Genomic DNA, 6355 nt, shown 5'->3' with positions numbered 1-6355 from the left:
GCACATTAAATTCACTTCTGCTAAACGAGGCAGGCACGGAATTGCTCTAATAAACTAGATGGGAGCAAAAACAAGTGACATGTTTAGATAACTGGGGCCTAAGGTGAGCCACCAGAGTGGACTGAAGATAGAGGAAGAAAGAATTCTTGATTTTTCTCTCCATTCTCCATAGGGAATTGCTATTGGAGTCTTACCTTTCTTTTCTCACGTGCTGGGTAAAGACGGTGGCTCTTGTAAATGTTGCGGTTAAAACCTTAGGTGTGAAGAAAGATGGGCCTGGGTTCTCATCCTGGCTCCCTTGATTAGCAGCTCTGTGGCCTTGAGCCAGTTGCTTTGCCTCTCTGAGCCTGTATCCTCCTCTAAAAAATGGACATAATAATGTGATAGGGGCATGATTTCTGCAACCTAGTCTTAAATGATCCAGCAAAAACTATAATGACCTATGCATCACGTATATCTGTATCTACCTATCTAGAGAGAAATAAAACAAATTAGGCAAAATATTAGCCGTTGCTGAATCTAGGTAAAAGAGTATATAAGCAAACATTCATTATACTATTCTCACAATTTCTATGGAAGTTTGAATTTTTTTTTTTCAAGTAAAAAGTTAAAAACTTCTGTAGGAGACTTCGGATCAGGCCCAAATGGAACAACGTCTATATTTATCCTTCTGCCTGAAACAATGATTGAAAAACACACACCAAGAAATAGCCACATAAATACATAAAACAATGGTTTTCAGGACATGGACATTGGACAGGGAAGCAGTGTCTCCTAAGAGGCAAGAAACAAACGAGGCGAGTCCTACAATTGCTCCAGCGTTTGCGCTAGGCCACAGCACTAGGGGGCGGGGGGGTGGGGTCGTGTGGGGGAGAGTGTGGCAAACCCTCTGAGTTGAGAACACAGAGAGGGATGTCCGTGGAGACCAAAGCAGCTGGAGTTCGCAGGACAGCGTTTGCAGGACAGCGTGCTGGGGAGGGGACAGCTGTGCAGAGGAACTCTGGAGATGTGCAGAGGGTTCTTGTCAAGAACTCAGCTGAGGACTGAACAGCCCGAGTGTGAGGAACCCGCCTGAGAGGATTAGAAGTAACAATAAAAGGCTGAGAACAGTGCTCATTCACGGGGCCCTGGGTCAGGCGCACAGAAGGGCCTGGCTTCAATAGTGAGGAGTAAGTAGCCATAGACGGAGCACTGCTCAGGACCCTCCCAGAATATCATAAAAGCAGCACCTAAAAGGATCAGACTGTTTCCAAATAGTTTAATGGTGCCCCAGAACTCAGCTTAAAAATACAAAAACATCTAATATCCAACAAGGTAAAGACTACAATGTCTGAGGTCCATGAAACAATTACCAGTGTGCAAAGAAGCAGAAAATATGACCCATGTAAAACACCGTGGCCTCATTCCTGAAAGCAAAGGCCACGTGAGGACCCTCGACCTGGTGTCCGGGGCAGGCGCCAGCCATCCCGTCAGTTTGGCCACCACTTCTGAACCCCCGTGTGTCTGAAGAGCAGTGTCTGAGCAATAGCCCTCCTCCAGTTAAAGGTGATCAAAGTGATGGCAGCCAGAATACTGTCTGTGGAGACTGAGTTCCATGCAGAAGAGAAATATAGAAGGAGAATTAAAATTCTTTCAAAATCACCTGACTTTGATTCTAAATCACCCTGTGTGTTCCCAAACTATTATCACACATGGCTGCAAAGTTCCTCGCATTACTTCTATAGTTCTGATAGAAAGAAAATAAAACATTAAGTAATTCCTGGATTGCTTTCTTTTTTTAATTCGTTCTCAATACTCTGAAAGTGGTAAAGTAGTATATGGCTTCTGGACTCTTACTATTGCAATAAAAGAAACCCTTAAATATAAATGTTCACAACCCTCCCCGCCCCCCCCCCCCCAGAAATTCTAAAGCAGTACCTACCTCCTTTTGACACTATTTTTGATGTCTTTTACTACCTCTTATTTTCTCAGCATTTTGAAAACCTCCAAGACACTTCTAAAATAATAAACAGCTTGATATGTTTCCTGGAATTGCTTGAACTTCTTATAGCTTCCAGAATACCCCTGCATTACTTTTCACCTGCCAGAGGATTTGAAACCTTCCTGTGTGCTACACCTTATTACCTGGCCTATTCAGGCTTTCATCAAAAGGAAGTTCATCACATTCATTAAAAAGTGCCTTCCCTGTAAGACCTTTGCCGGCAATCTGTCCCTACCTTAATGCCACCAGATTGTCATTTAGATGTGGACATGTTGGCTTTAGCGGATGCTGTTTTGCAGTCTGTGGATTTGGGCTTATTGAGGACATTGTCTGGCCACGGAAAACCTCCCTACTTTGAAGGTGATGAAGTTCAATGTGAGTGTGAACATGTCCTTGGCCCTGACCATGTGATCCTTAGAGCAGTGACCTTATCATCAAATCCTTAGAAACCAAGTTTCACAATTGTGCTTCAGCAAAGGAAATGAAAGCTGCAAGAATGCACCTCACTCTTTCCCTGCAAGGGTGGTGTTCCCTGGAACACTGGTGCGATGATGTCAGTGAAGGCCATGTGGGAAGCTGGAGCTCTCACCCACACCCAGCAATAAAGATACCTCTCCTGTACTCGAGTGTCCATTGGAGGCCAAATGGGGAACATGGACTTCCACCCGACCTGGCAGGAATGAGTCAGCAACAACCTTTTTCTTTCTTCTTCTTTTTTTATTTTGGTTAATTTCTCCCCCTAGTATATGTTTTCCTTTGACTTTTTAGAGAGAGTGGAAGGGAGGGAGGGGGGGAGAGAGAAACATTGATGTGAGAGAGACACTTCGATTGATTGCCTTTCGAACAAACCCTGACCATGGGTGCTTGAACCTCAAACCCAGGTATGTGCCCTTAACTGGGAATTGAACCCTTGATCCTTAGATGCATGGGCCAATGTTCCACCACTGAGCCACACTGGCCAGGGCACAACAACCTTTTTTTAATGACATGGGTCAGAAGTAGCTTGCTAAAACAGAAAAGTTAAATAAAATCTAGAGTCATCTAACATAAATTCCAAAATGTCCAGGATCTAATAGAAAGTTATTCATCATGTCAAGAAATAGGAAATTCTTAACTTGAATGAGAAAAAACAGTTAATAGATGCCAACATTGAGATGATACACCTGTAGACAATTTTTTTTTCTTTTGGTTAATCCTCATTTTAAAAAATATACTTTATTGATTTTTTACAGAAAGGAAGGGAGAGGGATAGAGAGTTAGAAACATTGATGAGAGAGAAACATCGATCAGCTGCCTCCTGCACACCCCCTACTGGGGATGTGCCTGCAACCAAGGTACATGCCCTTGACTGGAATCCAACCTGGGACCCCTGAGTCCGCAGGCCGATGCTCTATCCACTGAGCCAAACTGGTTAGGGCAGCATCCTGCCTTTTAAAAAGACCAGCCTGGCTGGTGTGGCTCAGTGGTTGAGTGTCGACCTATGAACCAGGAGGTCATGGTTCAATTCCTGGTCAGGGCACATACCCTGGTTTCGGGCTTGATTCCCATTGTGGGGCATACAGGAGGCAGCCAATCAATGATTCTCTTTCATTATTAATGTTTCTCTCTCCCCCCTTTCTGTTCCTTACTGAAATCAATAAAAATATTTTTTAAAAAATAAATAAAAAGACCAGTGCCCATGCTCAAAGGTAATGAGCTCAGGCAGAAATCCAACTGAGTTCTCCCTGTCAATACACTCATCCAGGATTTAATATAAACCATTTTTTTGATGCTGAAGTCAACTTTTTGCAGGTACATGTCTTAATCATCATGAATGCCATTTCTGTTGCTATTTTTGGTAAACAGAATGAATATTTTTACATGATATGAAAATGCTAGATTGTCAATAGCTTCCCATTTTCTGGGCTTTCATGGCTGACCAAGGTACTTATAAAAAGGATGCATTCTTTTCAGGTATCTTAAAACCATAATCCAGGCCTGGGATCAAATTGCCTCTTTTCAGTGACTTTGCATATCTCAGATCTGAAGCCAATTTCATAGTGTGATGTGAGATCCCTCTTATTGCCTTTCTTTTCATATTCTGGGCATAGCATGCACCACCTTCATTAACCACTCAACCAATGTGCATCCCATCCCTGCCCCTCGCTGTGAAGGTGACCTTTGCAGAGCATGGCGGGGGGGGCCTCAAGGAGCTGGCTAGAGCTCAGAGCAGTTAGCATGGGGTGCCTGAAAAGTACTGACTGAGGGAGGGGGGACAAGGATTTTTTTAGCAGCATTGAGAACCAACATTGAGGTTGGGAATCATAAATTCATTCCAGAACCAGTCACCTGGCTGTGGAATTTTCTCTAGCTGAACTCCAGCAGAGAAAACAAATAAGAGGGCCACTTCACGGTTAGGAAATGGCCTGGCAAGCGCATAGGGAAAGCTAGCTTGGGTTCTTGATGAGAATGTGGATGAAACAATTGCTAGTAGGCCCCAGGATGGAGAAAGGAGGGAGGTAAACCAGAAGGAACTGATACTCAGAGTGTCCCAGCTCAGGCAGGCAGTGGGTGAACCCACAAGGACTCAGGGGAAGGAGCATGGGGGCAGACCTAGAAAAGCAAGTCCAAAAGAGACTACTGCAGCTGGCAGCCCATACTCCCTCTGCCTCGGGAACCTCACAGCCACAGCCCCTCCCACAAGCAAGGCAGCAGGAATCCTACACAATCCCCTGTGGCCATACCCTACCCATCAGAGGTCCCAAGACATCAGGGCTCCATGAAGCCTCAGTTTCCCAGGAACAACTCAGCCCCTCCAGCTGAATCCAGTTTCACTTTCTATTGGAATGACACTGGGGTACCCAACGGCATTAAAGGCAGAGCTGAAGCATTGACTCTCAAGAATGCAGGCACCAGGAAAGCTCAGACATCAAGGACTAGAACCAGGGACTCAAACACTATTAGGACTCTCTTTAGTTTCCTTCTTTCCTTTGCTCTACGAGTTTTCTTCATTCTCTCTTACTGAAGAAACTTACGAGCTTGGACTCTGGAACCAGCTACTTGAGATTCTAATCCCAACTCTGCTCTTTCATTTATCAGCTGAAAACCTTGAGCAAGTGACTGACCTTCTCTGTGCCTCAGTTTTCTCATAAATATAATAATAGTGCCTACCTCCTAGGGTTTCTTGAGGAAGAAATAATTGAATACTTTTAAAGCACTTGGAAGAGACCCTGGCCCCCACCCAGGCTCTCTCTCATCTAAGAGTTTGGACACCAAAGATGTTAAATAGCAATTTGCCCTGAAGGTTAAGGGTAATAAACTGGGGTGGCAGAAGGCTGGCATTTTAATTTGTACTCTTGCTCTAGGCCCTGAAAATTTCTAGAAGTGCCAGGTATGAAAATGAAAAAGGGCCAGTCCATGGCCTCAGGAAACATCAAAGACACAGCAAACCAGGTTTTAAGGTGAACTTGAACTAAAGATTGTTTCTGTCTTCTTGCTTAAGCCCAGACCCTAGAGCCAGCCTTCAATATACTATTCTCACTACATGACCTGCATCTCCCCAGTTCAAAATTCTCCCCTCTTAAAATGTTCTCAGTAGAAGGTAAAATCCATCATTAAAAGTTTTGTTCTGAATAAATATTTATCTTTTGTATTGCTAAAAAAAAATAAAATAAAAATGCTCTCCAGTTCATCAAGACACCAATCTTATATCTGAGTTACACTCCAGAAGAGGAGAGGGCAATAGAGAGAGCTGTCTCACCCCTCTGTGCCTCGGTTTCTTCATCTGTCAAGTGGAAATCATGGTAACTACCTCTCATCCCAAAGGATCACTTTGAGGATAAAATTAGAACTGACCACCTGATAACCCACATCCAAGGCCATTTCAAGCAACGGTGTCTCAAGAAGGGCAGGGAAGAGCTAATTTGGGGTGAGAGACACTGATACTATGGACTGTATGTCATGCACTGGCTATGCCAAGGTTTTAAGACCCCATGTTACCCAGCATGTTAGCCTCAGGACTAATGGCCCTCAATTGATGCCTTCTGGTATTTACTCAAATGATGAAAGAAAATTTAACATCAATACAAGCAGAACATAGTCTGGGAACAGCTCTGCAACAAAGACTAACTCTTCTACTCTGTTTATGTGGAAGGCAATTTGCAATATCTAACAACTCATGTGATGACCACACAAACCCATTTCTGGGAATTTATCCCACATGTATGGTACACCTACATTCCTATGAGATGACATATATACCAGATTATAAGATAAACACAAGGATTAGAAATAACCCAAGCTTTTATAAATAGGGACTAGTGAAATATACTATGGTACATCCTTACAACTCAATATCTTAAAATGGAACAAGGAAGCTTTCTACGCATTGATGTG

The 6355-nt window shown here is 43.5% G+C and overlaps 1 pseudogene; it reads left to right on the top strand.

Annotated features, from left to right (window-relative positions):
• The window catches only part of LOC111827567, a 14442-nt pseudogene extending 9006 nt beyond the window's left edge, over positions 1-5436 (top strand).
• Positions 5437-6355: the final 919 nt, after the last annotated feature.

This window comes from Myotis lucifugus, unplaced genomic scaffold (assembly GCF_000147115.1).
Source record: "Myotis lucifugus unplaced genomic scaffold, Myoluc2.0 scaffold_186, whole genome shotgun sequence".
Lineage (NCBI taxonomy): Eukaryota > Metazoa > Chordata > Mammalia > Chiroptera > Vespertilionidae > Myotis > Myotis lucifugus.
The sequence above is the reverse complement of the archived record's forward strand: the minus strand, read 5'-3'. Positions and strand labels throughout refer to the sequence as shown.